Source organism: Dendropsophus ebraccatus, chromosome 12, assembly GCF_027789765.1.
Source record: "Dendropsophus ebraccatus isolate aDenEbr1 chromosome 12, aDenEbr1.pat, whole genome shotgun sequence".
NCBI classification, from domain to species: Eukaryota; Metazoa; Chordata; class Amphibia; order Anura; family Hylidae; genus Dendropsophus; species Dendropsophus ebraccatus.
This window is the reverse complement of record NC_091465.1, coordinates 19204285-19222774: the sequence shown is the minus strand read 5'-3', so window position 1 is coordinate 19222774 and position 18490 is coordinate 19204285. Positions and strand designations below refer to the sequence as shown.

Here is an 18490-nt window from a genome sequence, read left to right as displayed (position 1 = left end):
GTAATTTACTTCTGATTAAAAATCCCAAGTGTTCTTATACATATCAGCTGCTGTATGTCCTGCAGAAAGTGTTGTTTAATTTACATTCAGACACAGTGCTCCCTGCTGACATCTGTGGCCAAGACAGGAACTGTCCTGAGCAGGAGAGGTTTTCTATGGGGATTTGCTTCTACTCTGGACAGTTCCTGACATGGGTAGAGTGTCAGCAAAGAACACTGTTTTTGAATGTTAATAAAACTTGAGACTTGAGATTTTTAAATAGAAGTAAATTACAAATATATATATATATCTTTCTTACACCAGTTGCTTTGAAAGAAACATTTTTTCACTGGACAACCCTTTTAAGGGGTACTCTACTCCTCTAAAATGTTTTATATATTGCTGCCCTTGAAGAGAGCATAATAAACATCTTATTTTTACCTCACCCCACCCCCACCCCAGGTCCACCTGTGGTCTCTTAGGGTCCCTTGCTGAACGCTGCCATCTCCACTTCCGAGATGGACTCAGGGGGACGTACAGACACAGCAGGAGGACCCCATTGGTGCACGGTGAGGTAAGAATAGCATGTTTATTATGTTCTACACAAGAGCAGCAACATATAAAAAAGGGCTGAAATACACCTTTAGGCTATGTTCACACACTGTACAAACAACATCCGTTCCACGTGAACAGGCGTTGTTTCATGCTACCTGCAGCCGTGATCAATAATTTTGGCCATAGGTAGCGGTTTATACAGCATGTGGACATAGCCTCTATGCATTCTATGCCCACTGCCCCCAGTGTGACTTTATCCCCTCCCCTCTGTGATGCAGTTCCATTAGAATTAATAGAGCCATGTCACAGAAGGGAGGGGATAAAGCCACACTGGGGGGCGGCGGGCCTGCTCCCAGTTCATAGAGCCCGGGTGGTGCAAAGCAAAAGAACAGCGCTGGGTGCGGAAACTGGGAGGCGTTTCTCAAAAAAAGAACTGCGCCACTGGCATTCTCTTGCCGGTGCCTATTGGCCAATGTATATATATAAAAAAAAAAAAAAAAAAGAGAGATGTACCTGATGGTAAATTCCCTTTAAGGGCTTGTTCATACTGCACAAAAACGACGGAGAGCTCCACTGCGGAATCCCACCTGCAACATGTATCCCACAGTGTGTCTATGGGAGACCTTGCCCACCTCTGCTCTCCACTCAAAGAATTGACATGTCAATTGTTTGAGCGGAGGCATGCAAGCTCTCCCATAGAGACACTGTGGGACACCGATGCAGGCGGGATTCCGTCGATTTTGCTCAGTTGGTCAGCCATGGTGCAACCACATCTACCCACCTCAGCTGTGACACCATCCAGTCCAGATACTATCTGGATAGAATTTTCACCGATAAGACTCTTTCTTGCTCATGAAAGCCCTTAACATTTATTTAAGTTAGTGAATACTGAGTCGCTCGGTGCGGCACATGCGGCTGACGTTATTTTTTAAGCGTTAACAAAAGTGCTGAGCTGGCTTCTCAGAGTGAAAATCTGTCTTTAACAGATTCTGCCTTCCTTCTGTTTAAGCAGTGTGTGAATGAGACCCCCGTGCTGAGCTCAAACCCATTTACAGGAACCAAGGGGGCACAGAACACATGAGTGCAGCCTGCTGAATGTTTGCTTTCCTAATGACTAGAAGACATAACCCTTTGTGCCCTGCTAAGATTCACATTACACAAGCCCCGAGCCTACATGAAACGGCTTCTCCATTAATCGATGACTCCTATGACAGCGACTGCTGAGATCTGCGTTACCATTCATAGGGTTAAGGTTTCTATAGAAGAAGATCATGCCTATAAGCCTCGTGCATATAAATATCACTAGCAAACTGCCCCTATGAACTTCTATATGGTGCCCTATGTGCTGTGATGTATTAACTGCTTCAAAACCAGTCCTCCTTGCCTGTAGTTTCTAGGAGTATTACAGTACTTGTAGGCAATTTATTTTAGTCTCCATTGACTTTTATGGTGGAAAACCAACACATATACGGCATCCATTAGCATTGTATGACTTTTAATATTTTATATTGCAGCATATAGAATCCTTACTAAAACATATAGCAGTACAGACACTTATGTGTGATAAAATTGCTTGTACCGAGTCCAAATACAGTCAGTAGTATAGTCAGTATTATGGTAATATAGTGTATGAGCCATAACACAACATTGCCACATAGGATAAAAAAAAGTCACCATTGGTAGTGGAGGATGGTGCAATGGCTTTAGGTTACTATATAAAATTTGATTTCTGTAATAAAACACCAAATGCCATCCATACACTTAAAGGGAACCCGTCACCAAGACATTGCTATATAATCTATCACCATCATGTTATAGAGCAGGAAGAGCTGAGAAGATTGATATAGATGTTTGTGGGAAAAGATTGAGTATAACTTGTAACATGTTGAGTAAAATCCCTGCTCATTCTGTGATAAGGAGTCCAGTGGGCGGTGTCACTCAATGGACTGGACTCTTAAGCATGGAAACACAGAAATTTCCATCAATAAATTACAAGATATACTGAATCTTTTCCTATAAAGATATATATATATATCAATCCACTCAGCTCCTTCTGCTATATAACATGATGGCGATAGTTTAGGTAGCATTTTCATGTTGACAGGTTCCCTTTAAGATAGCAATAGGCTGAATATTTTTCTAAGTCTGGGCAATTCTTTTAAAGTGTTAAAACTTTTGATCAATTGGGTTCTAAGTTTTCATTCTCTAGATATAACTGGAAGAGGCAGGTGGTCGAGCTCTTCTCTGCTTGGCATAGACAGAGTGTTTTTATAATGACGGGGCAGTCAACCTGTCTGATCCTTTGGTGGTCGTAGTCAGGAGATCACAATACATTGTTGATCGGTTTGGAGAAAACATATCTATCCTGTATGGCTAGCTCAATAGCTTAGACAGTTCGATATCCGTTTCCACAATGTGATCAGGACCAGAAGACCAAAGTCTTGGCACTTCCTTATGGCAGTCTGATGACCGAGAACACCTTATAATCTGGCACCTACTAGGTCTGAGGGGAGTTTAAAGGGGTTGTCCGGCGCTAAAAAAATTATTCACAGAATAACACACATTACAAAGTTATACAACTTTGTAATGTATGTTATGTCTGTGAATGGCCCCCTTCCCCGTGTCCCCCCCCCCCACCCGTGTACCCGGAAGTGTGGTGCGCTATACATACCTGTCACGTGCCGACCACGGTCTCCGATCCTCAGCAGTGACGTCTTCTTCGGGCGGCCGGCGGATCTTCCCGAGAGCCGGCCACCCTCTGCAGCGTCATCCGAAGCTCAGCCGCGATTGGCTGAGCATAACTGTGCTCAGCCAATCGCGGCTGAGCGGCTGATGACGCGGCCACGTCATCAGCTGCTCAGCTCCGATTGGCTGAGCACAGTTATGCTCAGCCAATCGCGGCTGAGCTTCGGATGACGCTGCAGAGGGCGGCCGGCACTCGGGAAGATCCGCCGGGTGCCCGAAGAAGACGTCACTGCTGAGGATCGGAGACCGTGGTCGGCACGTGACAGGTGAGTATAGCGCACCACACTTCCGGGTACACGGGTGGGGGTGGTGGGACACGGGGAAGGGGGCCATTCACAGACATAACATACATTACAAAGTTGTATAACTTTGTAATGTGTGTTATTCTGTGAATAATTTTTTAGCGCCGGACAACCCCTTTAACGTACAAAGAGCAGTATTTATTGGTCTTTTTACGGAAGATAGGAGTTGCAGATTTCGTCACAACATTTCGTTCTCCGCCGAGTATTCTCATCAGCCACTCACAGGGCCATAACCAGACCATCTATTCATGATTACTGAGGATATTTTATTCATTAAGGATATTATCATAAGATACCGCTACCCAATGTGCATCTGAAAAAAAATTAGCATTGGCACCTAAACGCTGTAATTTTTGATGAGTTTTTTATTGACTCCCGTTGGCTCGTACTTTTTGACAGCCTTCTTGAATTTGATTTCCCATTTTATCAAAGCCTGACCGAATCCTTCCACCCCCCCCTTATAACGCACACATATTTAAAAAATGGGACGTTGAGACGATGTGTTTGTCATCCAGGATTTTTTAGAACCGTGTAATGCAGATGATATTTTGTATCCAGGAACATATCGCTCTATCGACCCTTCTGATCTAAGCGCAGAGATGGGAAGCTGTAAAATAAATGGCGGCCATAACATTAAAGTACCGTTTTGGCAGGGAGGTCGCAATTTGTGTTTTAGGACCAGGCTAGACTACCGGGCATACATTCATAATGTCAAAATGACTTGATCAGGCTGGGCTTGTACTAATGTGCTGCTTGTAATTGTTGACCCTCTTGCCAGCAGCACAATGAGAATGATTTTTACAAGGCATTAATGTGCATTGTACAATTCTTGGCAATCCCGCCGCTGCCGTGTAAGCCTTCACATTGTGTTAATCTTATGAAATTGAAACAATCTATTTGCAAATAAACAGTGAAATTTCATTGGGTTTCTCACTCCCCGAGTCTACCGGCATTTGTGACAGATGTGTCCACTTGGATCCGGTACCAAACGGCGTAAAATCTAAATTACCCCTGTCCTAATTGTAATATCAATAAGCGTTGTGGTAAAGCTTAATTTTAATGTCGTGTTTATGATGTTAGAAAAGACTGTGCCGCGTCTGGATTCAAAGGAAACTGATTGAAATGGTGACAATCAAAGCTGGTATTGTCTGGCTGATTCTAGGGTATAAAGGGCTTACGTAAAGTTATTATACATAAGGTAACCATACTAGTACAGTAGGGATTTGACTAGAGAGGAGCGAACTGTTGATCCTGGTGATCGGCATTGATTTGCAGAGCCTTAAGGTGGCTCAAATGATCACTTGATTTTTCGAGCAGCCATTTAAACTTATTGTTATCTATATTGCTATGATTTAGTGGTCACTTAATCGTCCAATAATCGCCCCATATAAAAGGACCTTAAAGTCAGTGTACTATCAAGTACATCGATTTAAGTTGATGTCATGGTCTTTTTTTTTTTAACTGGCGTCCGATTCCTGAGTACGGCACCAGTCTATTCCCGGGCACTGGCCTGGCATAAAGCACTGGGGCAGGCCTAGTGGCCCCCAGTGTGACACAACCCCCTCCCACTCTAATGGGGGCCAGCGGGTCTGTCCCCAGTGCTTCATGCCAGGCTGGTGCCCGGGAATAGACTGGCGCAATTTGTGGGAACCGGGCACGGTTCAAAAAAAAGGACCACGGCACCGACATCCCCACGTTAGCACTCATCCATTCATGTAAAAAACTTAAAGCAATGTATCTGATTGTACTTTCCCTTTAAGAAGAGAGATAATATTCTCTTCTTAAAGTGAATGTGCCATCAGGTATATCGCTTCGCTTTACGTTTTTTACATGAATGGATTGGCATTCATGGATAACACTCTAACACCCTTAACTACCATTCCCATCATGCTTGGACTACTAAAGCTTTGGCTGTTCAGGCATGATGAGAAATTGTAGTTTTGCAAAAGCTGGAGGGCTGAAGGTTTCCCATCCCTGCTCTAAACATTAGTTCAGTCCTCCACATACATGAACACTTCACTTAGCTGAGCATACATGTGTTATGGATAGAAGAGTTGTCAGCCCCTGACAGACAGCTCTGGCAGTGGCTTATATCTCAGAGAAAAAAAGGATCTGGCAGTTGAAATTCAACATGCCGATTCCTTCCCTCTCCCCAACATCATCTATTGGGGGAGTCAGGATGCCCCCACAATTGTTAGATGGTCATGTTTGGTCGACACATTTACGGTAATACGTAGGGTCGGGGCTATATGTTTCAGAGTGTTAAACAGACTGCGTGCAAAGGTGTGTGCAAAAACTAATAATGGGAATTACTGTACAGCTTTATTTTCTCAGTGTGTGTTACCTGGTACAGATCAAATCTTGGATTGCACAATTAACAAGTCAGGGAGATGTATGGTGATGTTTTTGATCTGTTGGCTTCTAGGTGGTGCAGAGAGGTAGCGTCCAAAAACTGCAAGTGTAACCTTACTTTAAGGGTCCATTCACATGTACAGGATCTGCAGCAGATATGATGCTGTTTTCCATCATTTAGTTACATTGATATCTGCAACATTAAATCTGCAGAAGGTATTGTACATGTGAATGAACCCTAAAAGTCCTAATATACTGTAAGTAGTTGTTATATTAGTCATTGTTTTTGCCCCCATGGTGCTACTGGAAAGAATTAGTTGTTTCTTTTGGCAGCTGAAAATATAGCCCCTACCATAGAGATGCTATGTCTCCTTCCAGCAGGTAATAGTATAGACGCCTCTTACTTCACCTTCCTCTATGTAGTTATTCAGCAGACAGTATAGCCTTTCTTACTTCCCTGCAGAAGGAACCATCTCAGCTATACTGCCATGTTACTACTGAGGCTCTGCTCCTTCCCTAACAAGCAGAAAGCTATTGCTATTAGCTGCTCTGCAGTGTACAGGGGACGACTATGCAGAGACCTGGCAGTGGTGGGATTGACCAAGGATGTGTGTCCTCCAGCACTCTGGAGTACAGTGACTGGGCATTTGTGTCCTGCAACATTCGCTCCTCCTCTCTGCGCCTGCGTCTCCTCTCTGCGCCTGCGTCTCCTCTCTGCGCCTGCGTCTCCTCTCTGCGCCTGCGTCTCCTCTCTGCGCCTGCGTCTCCTCTTTGCCCCTGCGTCTCCTCTTTGTGCCTGCGTCTCCTCTCTGCGCCTGCGTCTCCTCTCTGCGCCTGCGTCTCCTCTTTGCGCCTGCGTCTCCACTTTGCGCCTGCGTCTCCTCTTTGCGCCTGCGTCTCCTCTTTGTGCCTGCGTCTCCTCTTTGTGCCTGCGTCTCCTCTCTGCGCCTGCTTCTTCTCTCTGCACCTGTCTCCTCTCTGCGCCTGCGTCTCCCCTCTGCGCCTGCGTCTCCCCTCTGCGCCTGCGTCTCCCCTCTGCGCCTGCGTCTCCCCTCTGCGCCTGCGTCTCCCCTCTGCGCCTGCGTCTCCCCTCTGCGCCTGTGTCTCCCCTCTGCGCCTGCGTCTCCTCTCTGCGCCTGCGTCTCCTCTCTGCGCCTGCGTCTCCTCTCTGCGCCTGCGTCTCCTCTCTGCGCCTGCGTCTCCTCTCTGCGCCTGCGTCTCCTCTCTGCGCCTGCTTCTTCTCTCTGCACCTGTGTCTCCTCTCTGTGGCTGTGTGTCCCCTCTGCGCCTGCGTCTCCCCTCTGCGCCTGCGCCTCCCCTCTGCGCCTGCGCCTCCCCTCTGCGCCTGCGTCTCTTCTCTGCGCCTCCTCTCTGCGCCTGCGTCTCCTCTTTGCGCCTGCGTCTCCTCTTTGTGCCTGCGTCTCCTCTTTGTGCCTGCGTCTCCTCTCTGCGCCTGCTTCTTCTCTCTGCACCTGTGTCTCCTCCCTGCGGCTGCGTGTCCCCTCTGCGCCTGCGCCTCCCCTCTGTGCCTGCGCCTCCCCTCTGCGCCTGCGTCTCCTCTCTGCGCCTGCGTCTCCTCTCTGCGCCTGCGTCTCCTCTCTGCGCCTGCGTCTCCTCTCTGCGCCTGCGTCTCCTCTCCGTGCATGTGTCTCCTCTCTGCGCCTGTGTCTACTCTCTGCGGCTGCGTCTCCTCTTTGCCCCTGCGTCTCCTCTTTGTGCCTGTGTCTCCTCTCTGCGCCTGCGCCTCCCCTCTGCACCTGCGTCTCCTCTCTGCGCCTGCGTCTCCTCTCTGCGCCTCCTTCTCCTCTCCGTGCCTGTGTCTCCTCTCTGCGCCTGTGTCTCCTCTCTGCGGCTGCGTCTCCCCTCTATGATTTCTCATCAGGCACATATAACCATCTGATACTGATTTTTTTTTCTTAGTTGAACACCTAACCAATTGACCCGGTAAACTTAGGTCTGTGTAGCAGCCATATGCCTATTGGTGGGATATTTTTAAATCAAGCTTATTTGAAGAGTTGCTTTATTTATTTTCTATGTTATGCTTACTACAGAAAAAAAATGAAAGTATTAAAAATCATTTGCACCCAATATATACTTGTGAATGGATGCAATCAACATCTACTTATAAGTAAAAAGATATAAAAATCAGCCTTAAATGCATATTCATTCTCACAAAATCCCAGACTTCGCTGATAGAAGACGGGTCCGTCCCGTAAGACTGGGACATATACTGTATGGGCACGTCTCTGGCTTCTAGCTGCATTGCCTGGACCAATGTCACTATTATAGTACAAGCCTAAATCATTAATTTTTCTATCTGAGGTAAGTAACATTCAGGCTCCCTAAATGTTTACTTGACTATGACATAACTCTATTATTAGCTCTTTTTATGCTACTTGTGCTTTCAGATTATTGACCCCAGAAATGAACAATATTTTAATATTTGGAAGGCGGTGAAGTAATGTAGCCCATCAGTCACTGCGGCTCTGTGGGTAGGATAACAGTGAGATGAATAATAAAGGGGTTTTATTGCAGGAATTGTTTAGAGGTTGTCATTGAGCAGGATCTTCGTTGTGTACGTATTAATTTGCATACTTTGAATTCATGAGCTTGTAGGGTTTTGACCTAATTCTGGAACACTTGTGGCTTTGCTGGGTTTTTTTTGTTTTGTTTTCTGTCTACCTATTGTGTCGAAAGAAAATCTGGTATCAGAAAATGACTGTCGAAATCCAGTCTTATGATAAACATATATGTTAAAAAAAATTGTGTATGTACTGTGTGTATATGTATATATATATATATATATATATATATATATGTGTGTGTAGATATGTGTGTATATATATTAATTGCATGATTTACATACAAAAACACTATAGTTTACCATAGTAATGTTTACACAGGTCAAAGAGCATGCCCACAATACTCTTATAGGTATAAATAGCTGGACAGCTCACCTTTCCTAACTTTCGCCAAAGTAACATGTACAGAGGTTATAAAAGTTGTTAATACATTCTCCTATAGAAGGTATTAGGTACAGCTAAAAACATCCCCTTCCCTGCACAATGACCTCAGTAGAGGTCACAAAGCATGCTCATTTCACTGTCTCATAGAATAGAATCCTAATAACTAATGTGGGCAGACCATACCTGCACAGTGATCTCTGCAAGGGTCACCAAACATGCTTAATACACTCTCCCATAAAAGGTACAATAGCCTATAGGGTCAGCTCATCTCCCCCCCCTTCCCTGCACACTGACCTATGCATAGGTTATATAGCATGGCCACAACACTCCCCAATAGAATGTAGTAGGTCTTTACAGATCAAAGCAGCTCAGGCAAGATGGCTGCCCCCATAGTTTTGATAGAATTTGAAAAAACAAACAATAAAAAATATATAAAAAATATAATTAGAATAAAAAGTAGACACCTGTAATATCAGAAACAGATTAGAACAATTATTGTTTAAATATACATTTTTTACTCTAAAAAAATAATAAGGTGATGGTTTCCCTTTAGGGCGTTTTGTCTATAAATCTCTTATTCTCGCCAGGAGGTGCTCACCTATTGTACATGGGGTGAACATAAAAAGTTGTACTTGCCCTTTAAAAAAACAATCGTAAAAAGTCCAGTGTTGGAACTTTCGGCATTGGTTTAGGATGCTAAACCCCCTGGATGTTACCATTTCTCAGGAATATGGCAATTCAGCTGTCTTCACATATCTCCCCAAGTTAGCCCAGACTGAGTGAGTAATGGTGTTAATTTCATATCGTCAGCACCCCCCTTTTCTGCTTTGTGCAAGCTGAGCACTTGCTACCCCGCTGTCTGTTTTTCCTTGCTAAGGTTCACTTGTAATTATGTTGATTTTCATCAACCCACCCCCTCATGGAAGCTTATTAGTTTGAATATTTTTTATTTATGATCATTTCACCAAACTCCTGCTAGCAATTCCAATTACTCTCACCGCTTCCTTGTAATTGTCTTTCCATAATGGCTCAGAAACAATTGCACTAAATGAGGTGGCTCCAGCAAGATGAGAGTCTCACTTCATTAAAGGCTAATGTATTCTCAGCTCCCGCGCGGTGGGGCCTGGCTTGGAAGTGAGACGTTTAAACAGCTCTGCTTTTTATTCAGCCACTTACTTTGCTATATTCCCTTTATTTTGGTGGCCTCATGATAGGCGCAGCATCACCTTTTGTAGGTGACCTCCGCACTTAAAAAAAACAAAAAAAAAAAACAAACTCCAACAAGAAAATAATTGTACCCTGGAAAATATTTGTACAAATTACATAATTTGATGGAATGTATCTGGAACGCATGCTTGCCTTTCTGCAAAAATACTTTTTTTTTTCTATTATCTTTCCTTGCTGTAAGTTCTTCGCTGATCGTAAAGGAATTTGTTTTATTAGGTGATAGAAATGTTAAAGGTTTTTATCCATTTTTCTAAAATAAAACATGAAACAACTTTGCTAGTAGCCTGGATGAAAAATAGCCTATCGTTTTGTGTATACAGCTCCTGTGCAGACCTGTATGGTTCCCTGTGTAGTCTGATCCTGCAGTGTTCTATTACTTTCTTCTTTTTATTCCTCTTCAATTTGTCTGTGAGTCATAAAGAGGGAGTAGAGTAACATGTGACTGCAGACTCAGACTACACAGAGTGGGTATGCGTAGTCTGTCACCATGGAGACACAAAGGTCTACATAGCATCTATTTAGACTAAACTGACAAATATTGCCAAATTTACAAAGGTAGACGCAGTTTTACTAAAACTGTCTGATTTGTGGTAAATATAGAAAAGACAGTCAGAGGTTATGGGGTTTACAGACATTTTTGCAGCTAAAAATTTTTTTTTTTTTTTCCTTTGGTCTTTTTTTTGCCACTTTTTCAGTATTTTGTTCTAACCATAACACAGCAATTTTTTTAGCTCCAAAATCATCCCATAACTCGGTTAGTAAAAAAAATAATAATTCCTTCATTCCTATAGCTCTAACTTATTTTGCAGTGCTTTACCTCACTGAGATCAGTCTATGTCCCGAGAACTCACAATCTACAGTAATTCTTCTGCATTTTTAGAACCCTATTATGTAGGGCTATTATTGACCTAACAGGCTGATATTGCTTTGTGTAATAGAGCTAGCGATCAGTCAACGAACAAGCAAGCGCTCGTTTTATGGCTGACTGGGCTGTTCTGACATGCTAAAAAAATTGTATGCTATCGGCCACATGTCTCCCTGTGTAATTTTTTGACACATGGAAGAATAAACAAAAAAAAGTCTGCATTAAAATTGGGTGCAATGTGTGACAAAAACATCTTGCACTACGTTTTCAGAGAGACACTCTCAAAGGGAATCTGTCAGTTGTAATTCACGCTCCAAAATGCTGACCCTTTTAGATGTTAGGTCAAGGAGACACATAGTATCTTTTATATATCTGTTTGTGCTTCTACAAAGAGTCAAAGAGGCATTGCCTAGCTCCTGATCTGCTGTAAGCTGTAACATGTAACCTCTCCGCTCCTCCCTGCTTGATTGACACTTGGAAGCTGAATCCCAAGCAGGCTTGGGTATGGTAGGGGCGGGGAGTTAGGAGGTCTTACAGCAGTTTAGGGGCTTGGGAACGCCTCTCTGACTCTTTATACTATAGAATACTTCATTTATAAAGCACAGACAGATATATTACCGGTACCTTGTGTATTCACTCTAATAGTGTCAGCAGTTTGAAATGTGAATGGCAGGGGTGGGACATCTGTGAAAGTAGGCATGGCTTAACTGCACCAAAAATATTTTAAAAACTATGCCATCTAAGCCAATAGAAGGCGCTGACATAAATTTGACAGAAAGTGCAGCAGATTTTTCGAACAGTACGAGGCATGGTTATAAATCTGGTATTTTTTAAAGGGGTTTTCTGATTTAACCTTACTTGTCCCCATCCACAGGATACAGGAAAAGTATGAGATTCCCTGTTTTTTTTTGTTTGTTTGTTTTTTAATGGAACCACACGTCAACACGTGACCCACAGCTCCATTTGTTTTTTATGGAGCCTTGAGAAACAGATAAGTACTTATCTCCAGGGGCTTCATAAAGAATGAATAGAGCTGCAGGTCATGTGCTGACCTGCGGCTCCATTCATGACAAAGAAGCCAGGACGCCAATCTAGAGATCCCCAGGGCGCCCAGAGGTTGGACCCCATGATCTCATACTTGTCTCCTGTCCTGTGGTTAGGGGACAAAGACTAAATTGGAAAACGGATACCCCTTTGAGAGTAAGTTTTTATTTATCACCCCACAATCGCCCAATGTTATAGCTCCTTAAGCTACTCCCCTTTACAGAGGACACACCCCTTTTCCCCAAAGCTGGGGGGTAGTTTCTAAAAAGTGTCTAAAACGATTAAAAAAGTGACTGTACCACCAGGCCCAGGCTGAAGCACTGGAGGCGGCTGACCCACCCTTAGTGGGAAGAAACCCCAGCCCCTCCATGACGTGACTCCATTAGAATCAAAGGAACCCTATCATAGAGGGGCTAGGGTTTCCTCCCACTAAGGGTGGGTCGGCCCGCCTCCAGTGCTTTTGCCTGGGCCTAGTGGTACAGTCACTTTAATAAATCTAGTGTATTTTCACTAGTAAATCTGTCCCCTACGTTGTTTGTTCTGAAGCAGTATGGGGCAAAGGGTTTCTGATGCAAATCACATGAACATTGCATACTTACCTTTAGCGATGCTGTGTGATCCAGAGTGTGGCTAAAAACATATTACAGTGTCACTGAGGTGGGTGTATGACACTGTCAGCTTCCACCCTGCTCTCTGCCACACACCTCCTCTGGCTTTCAATCACTCTGAAGGAGGCAGACAGAGACCTGAAGATACAGCAGTGAGCAGAGAGCGGGGCGGAAACTGAAACTGTCACACCCGCCTCTCTGACACTGTCAGTCCAGGATAAAGAACGTTTTTTAGGAACATGCTGGATCACAAAGCAGCACTGAAGGTATGTAGGCACTGCACATGTGATTGGCAGCATAGATAGATGCATACCTGTACTGTCAGTGTCCCTTTAAGGCAAGGGCTCCACAGTTCCTTTAGGCTGCATACCTGTTGCGGTAAAACTACGAGTTACAGTGACCAGTGCTCAACTTCAGTGTCTTCCAGTGTTGGTGGATATAAAGTTGTGGGTAACTACTGAGCATGTGCGACCACACCAGCGATGGACATTCCAAGTTTATGCCAAAAGAAAACGGGGGGGGGGACACGGCACTATAACAAGTATGTAACAGCAGTATCTAGCTGCTGGAACATTTTATCTTTTTTTTTTTAATATTCCAATTGATATTTGTTCTGTTAAAAAACAGTTTGTTTGCCACAAAACCTGTATCCGGCCTGGAATTATTTAAGCCGGATGAATCTCGCAGTCTGTATAATGGGAATTTTCAGCTCTGGCCGACTGCACCGATTAATCCCTGACATCTTTGATGTCTGGCCTAGGAAAGTAGCTGCCTGGACACTAAGCTAAAGCTTCCATCTCTCTCTGTCAAATGTATATTTTATCTCCAGCGAAAACATTCCCTCAATCCCATCCTGAAATTAGGAGAATTGTCGGATATCGCTTTTCACAGCAATTTATTAGGAATGTGACAGATGCCGATGCCGCTGTTGCTGCTGTGAACATTCTGCTTTGTGGTTGTAGAAGTAGAAAGGAGTTTACTGGGGCTAAGTCTCAAGTATATTCAGCACTTTCCTGCGTCTCATCCACGGCCGCCTGGTAATTGGCGGAGGCTGCCCCCACGGTGAGCGTTACGATGGATGTGCCCCTCTAAAATGCAGTAATTGGGAGGCCGCGCAGAAGGTGGCTTATCTCTAGGCAGGAATGTTTGACTGGAAAGAAAGTTAGTCTCCCATGTAAACATGGATTGCAGCCAGGATATGTGCTTTTCTCATACAGAGGATCCGTTTCAGCTTTAGACCACATGTCCACAGGGAACAGTTACACGTTGGTTAATTGCAGACAGTTCCATTCCTGTCCTGGTTATCAGACCTAGTGGTTGAGGGTGGATCACTTTCTCTTGCACTATCTTTCTAATTGGATGGAAAGGAGAGTAACCTAAAACTGTGTAAGGCTAAAGCCGGCTCCCTCCGAGGCCAAAGAAAAACAGCTTCCCCCTAGCCAGTCCGGCCTCGCAGACAGGGATTTGTTTAGCACTTTTCCTCATTTTACCAGGTCTTGTTATCCTTACCCCACAGACCTGAGAGTAGTTTAACATATTTAGATATTGATGTCAGCTGTATGCGGGCACGTATATGCTGGTACAAGCTTTCTCATGGAACTCGCTGTGCGTTTATGGACACCCAAAGTAACGTGTAACACACATGCAGAAAGCCGTCCAAGCCCCTATGGGAGAGAATATGTAAGACTGCACTTTTTTTTTCGTTGTGGGTTGTACAATATTTTCCCATGATTTACGCCTATCCTATGTGGTAGGTTTACTGGGTCACCTATAAAGTTAAATAGGTGCAAGTCAAGATTAAAACTAGCCAAAATGTATGTTTTTAGTCGATCGCATGCAACTCATTCTATTACTTTGGACTGCAGCTGTAAGGCTGGGTTCACACTGCGTTTTTGCAATCCATTTTTTATACGCTTAATGCAAAAAACACTATGGGGGACATTTATGAAGTCCGGCTTTTTTTACGTTGGGCTTACAAATGTCCCCGCAGCTCCGCAGCTCAGGGGATTTACGTAGAGGCACATTGCATCTATATAAATCCCAATCCGTGCGAAAATTTTGAAACCTACACCACCTGGCGTAGGTTTCAGTATCCTGTTTCCACCGGAAAAAGGATAAATGCCGCGCCCCCTCTGCATGCTGCCGCACCCTGCGTTACGCCCCATCTCCGCGCCACTGACGAAGGTGGCGCAGATGGGGCAAATGCAGAAAAAATATTCGCAAAAATATTTGCAAATATTTAATATGCCGATTTTCCCCATCTGCGCCTAAAAAAGGCATTTACGCCTTTTTCATACATGTTTTTCTATGTATTTGTGTGCATTCGTTTTGACTTCCATTATAAAAAAAAAAGGTTAAAAAAAAAAGATCATAATGCATCCCCCCCCTTTTTTTTTTTTTAGCATACACAAACCACAAACGTGGTTGACCATGTTTTTGTGTACGAACTGTGCACAGAAAGTGTGAATGCCCCTTTGGACCTCATTTACACGTTAGTATATATTTGTGGACCATATTTGTAATCCACAGTTTTCCTTCTGCAATCCTGAAAAAAAAAACATCTGTTGTGCGTCTGTAATATCATCCCTATAGTCCGTAATTTTTTGTGGATCTGTGAAATGTGAAAAGTACTTACTGAAGTAACATCCCCCAATAAATACACATCCCATAGACTTCTGTAGGTGTGTCCACATCCATACCCTGGGCCTCTCTCCATCCCTGGGCTGGATCTTCATGTTCTGCAGGTTTAGGCTGCGTTCACACTACCTATATTCAGAAGTGGATTAAAAACACAGAAAGGCTCTGTTCACACAATGTTGAAATTGATTGGATGGCCGCCATTTAATGGCAAATATTTGCTGTTATTTTAAAACAACTGCTGTTTTATTGAAATAATGGCCATTATTTACTGTTATATGGCGGCCATCCACTCAATTTCACCATTGTGTGAACAGATCCTTTCTGTGTTTTTAATCCACTCCTGGTTTTGGTTGCAATATGAGGACCAAATACTGACTGAAATATACGTAGTGTGAACCCAGCCAAAGGGCACTGATGCTCCAGGCCCCGCCCCTTTGACATAGTGCTGCACTGCTCTGCCAGATTAAAAGAAGTTTTTTACCCACACACTGACCCCAGGAGACAGACATGGATTGAGAAGATCTAATGAACGGTACTAGGGTTTAGGGGCGGTGTTCAGGCGATACAGATTTGCTTTAACTAACTAAGGCAAAGTTTTACCAGAAAGGCAAAGTTTGTTTCCATCATCTTATTATCATGTGACGCTACAGTATATGTCTCCATCTTAAGTCTGGGAATATTTCTACCTCACTCTTCCTGCGCCACAAGCGAAGCGTTGTTCACTTTGCAAATGTGTGTTGGGAAAATGTCGACATCTGTTACCGCACAGCTCAATTAACTCCCAGAAATGTGATTACCACAGATCAGGAGTCACTTATGTTTCCCCTCATCTCGTTGAGAATATTCGCTAGTGATAAAGTGAGTTGTCACGTTCTGGATTCCACAGCTTTCCAGTTAGTACCATGTAGTGCTCCTCTTCTCCATCCAACCTGCTTGTCTGTGTACTTGTTCTCAGTCATATACCTATTATGTACTAATGGGAACATCGTGTTCTGTATAAAGCAGTATCACAGAGCTATAATGGGGTTTATGGTGATGTACTGTACATTCAACTTAACAAACTGATACCTAAGAGTCTGAACATATGAAAGGGATAAAAAAACCAAAAACACAATAATACTAAGGGGGAAATTACAATCTCAACTAAAATAGTTAAAGGGGTATTCTACTCAAACATAACTTTTGATCTGTTGTGGCCCATGGTGAGACTAACAATTCTTTCCCTAGTTGTTGTTATCTATTTGGTCTCCTTCCCCCAGTTCTCAGCTGCTGCTTTCTGCTGAAAACACAAAAATCTGTGTGTGAGCTTTTCTCTCTGTCTCTTCCTCCTCCCCCATCTCTTCTGATATGACGGATGTAAACAATTCCTGGCAAGCTTTATCTGAAACATTGTAGCTTCTTTGTAATGCTAGAAGGGATAATCACAGTGAGTTCATCAGTAACTTGACCTCAGAATAACCCTCCCAACCTTACATAGAAGCTACAATGTTGCAGATAAAGCCAGTCAGGGACTTGTTTACATCATCTGTCTCAGAAGGGAGGGGGGAGGAGGGGGAGACAGAGACAAACGCTCACACAGATTTTTGTGTTTTCAGCAGAAAGCAGCAGAGGGTAGATTGTCACACTGGGGGCCGGCGGGCCCGCCATCAGTGCTTCATGCCCGGCGGGCCCGCCATCAGTGCTTCATGCCCAGCGGGTGCTCAGGAATAAACTGGCACCGTGTGCGGGAACCAGGCCGAAGTTCAAAAAAAGCACTGCGCCAGTCTAATCATGTAAGTAACACAAAGCAATGTACCTAGTGATACATTCACTTTAACTGTATTAAAGTCACCTATGCACTTCATCTGTATTTTTTTTTTTTTTTTACATTGAGTCTATGGCTGGCCTACGCATCTTGTTTATGCATGACCTGAACGTGGTGTGAACAGACCCGTAACTGCGGCCTCTGTTTTTAGGACTATTGTGCAAGGGGGGGAAACAATAATAAAGCCCAGTAAGCTGACACCTTAGGCTTGTTTTTCTAGAGTCCCAAAATGCAGGTTCACTAGTCAGATATTCATGAGCCTACCATCCTGTCGCCTACGCCATGTTTTCTATATCTCACGTCTTTTCGGTTTTAATAGGTAGAGAAACTTGTTAAAGTTTGTAGCCCCAATTCCTGATATTGGAGCTAAATGACTGAAATCTGTCTTGGTTTCTGTGGACCATAAAAGCATTGTGGGCCCTGGGAGAGAGCGGCGATGTCTGGTGTTTACTGGTTTGCCGGCTAATTGCTATTCCGGGGATGCTAATTTACTTTCTAGTGCTGCATATTTTTAGTTGTCGCTTTTTATGCTTTGCTGTGAGTTTTTTTTTTATTATCATTGTTTACTCTCGGCAGGTTTGTGTCTGTAGTGATGAATGTCTGCGCCAGCCAAGTGTCTGCTGGACAGACGAGATGTGACAAATCCGAGGTGGACACCTCCTGTCATCTCCTATGTGTGTCCATGATGTGAGCACGTTGGGAGTGCTGGTTTGTGACATGGACGATATTTCATTTGTTCTTCTATACTAACAGAATCAGCGCTGCTTGTTAGGTTGCTGGGAAAAAGAATGCAGATGTGACTGAGAGTGATCCAATAATGAAAGCCATAGGGGAGATGTCTGTACTAAGATGAAGAATTTATCAAATGACTGCACATTGTAAAACATTGAGCTTGTCACATTGGCATACTGTGCCCTCCAGTGAGCATGGCTGATAGGTTACTTAAAGGGGTATGCCACTCAAACATAACTTTTGATATGTTGCTGCCTATGGTAAGACTAACAATTCCTTGCATACTTGTTATTTCCTATTCAGTCTCCTTCCCCCAGTTCTGAGCTGCTGCTTTCTGCTGAAAACACAAAAATCTGTGTGAGCATTTCTCTCTGTCACCCCCCCCCCCCCCCTTCCTTTGGAGACAGATGATGTAAACAAGTCTCTGATCAGCTCTATCTGCAACATTGTAGCTTCTTTGTAACGCTAGGAGGGTTAATCTGGGGTCAAGTTGCTGATGATCTCACTTGTGATTTAACCCTCCTGGCATTACAAAGAAGCTACAAAGTTGCAGATAAAGCCTGACAGAGATTTAATCTGCATGGCATTGGCTCCATTCTCTTATTCCTCCTGCCATCCCAAGTTGCCTCTGTAGGGTGAACGTGTGCTCACTCTCAGACTCTTAAAGGGCT

General features: G+C 43.9%; 1 protein-coding gene across 8 annotated transcripts in view; it reads left to right on the top strand.

The window, feature by feature from the left end:
* PKNOX2 (PBX/knotted 1 homeobox 2) overlaps nucleotides 1–18490 on the top strand; it is a 316712-nt gene that overhangs the window by 104494 nt on the left and 193728 nt on the right. Inside the window, exon 1 of one of the 8 annotated variants that reach the window (XM_069947889.1) lies at nucleotides 16998–17055. The exons of the other annotated variants lie outside the window; for them this stretch is intronic. The gene's annotated coding sequence lies outside the window, so the exon portion shown is untranslated. Of the gene's footprint in view, nucleotides 1–16997; nucleotides 17056–18490 lie in introns of those variants that run through there. 8 annotated transcript variants of the gene reach the window in all.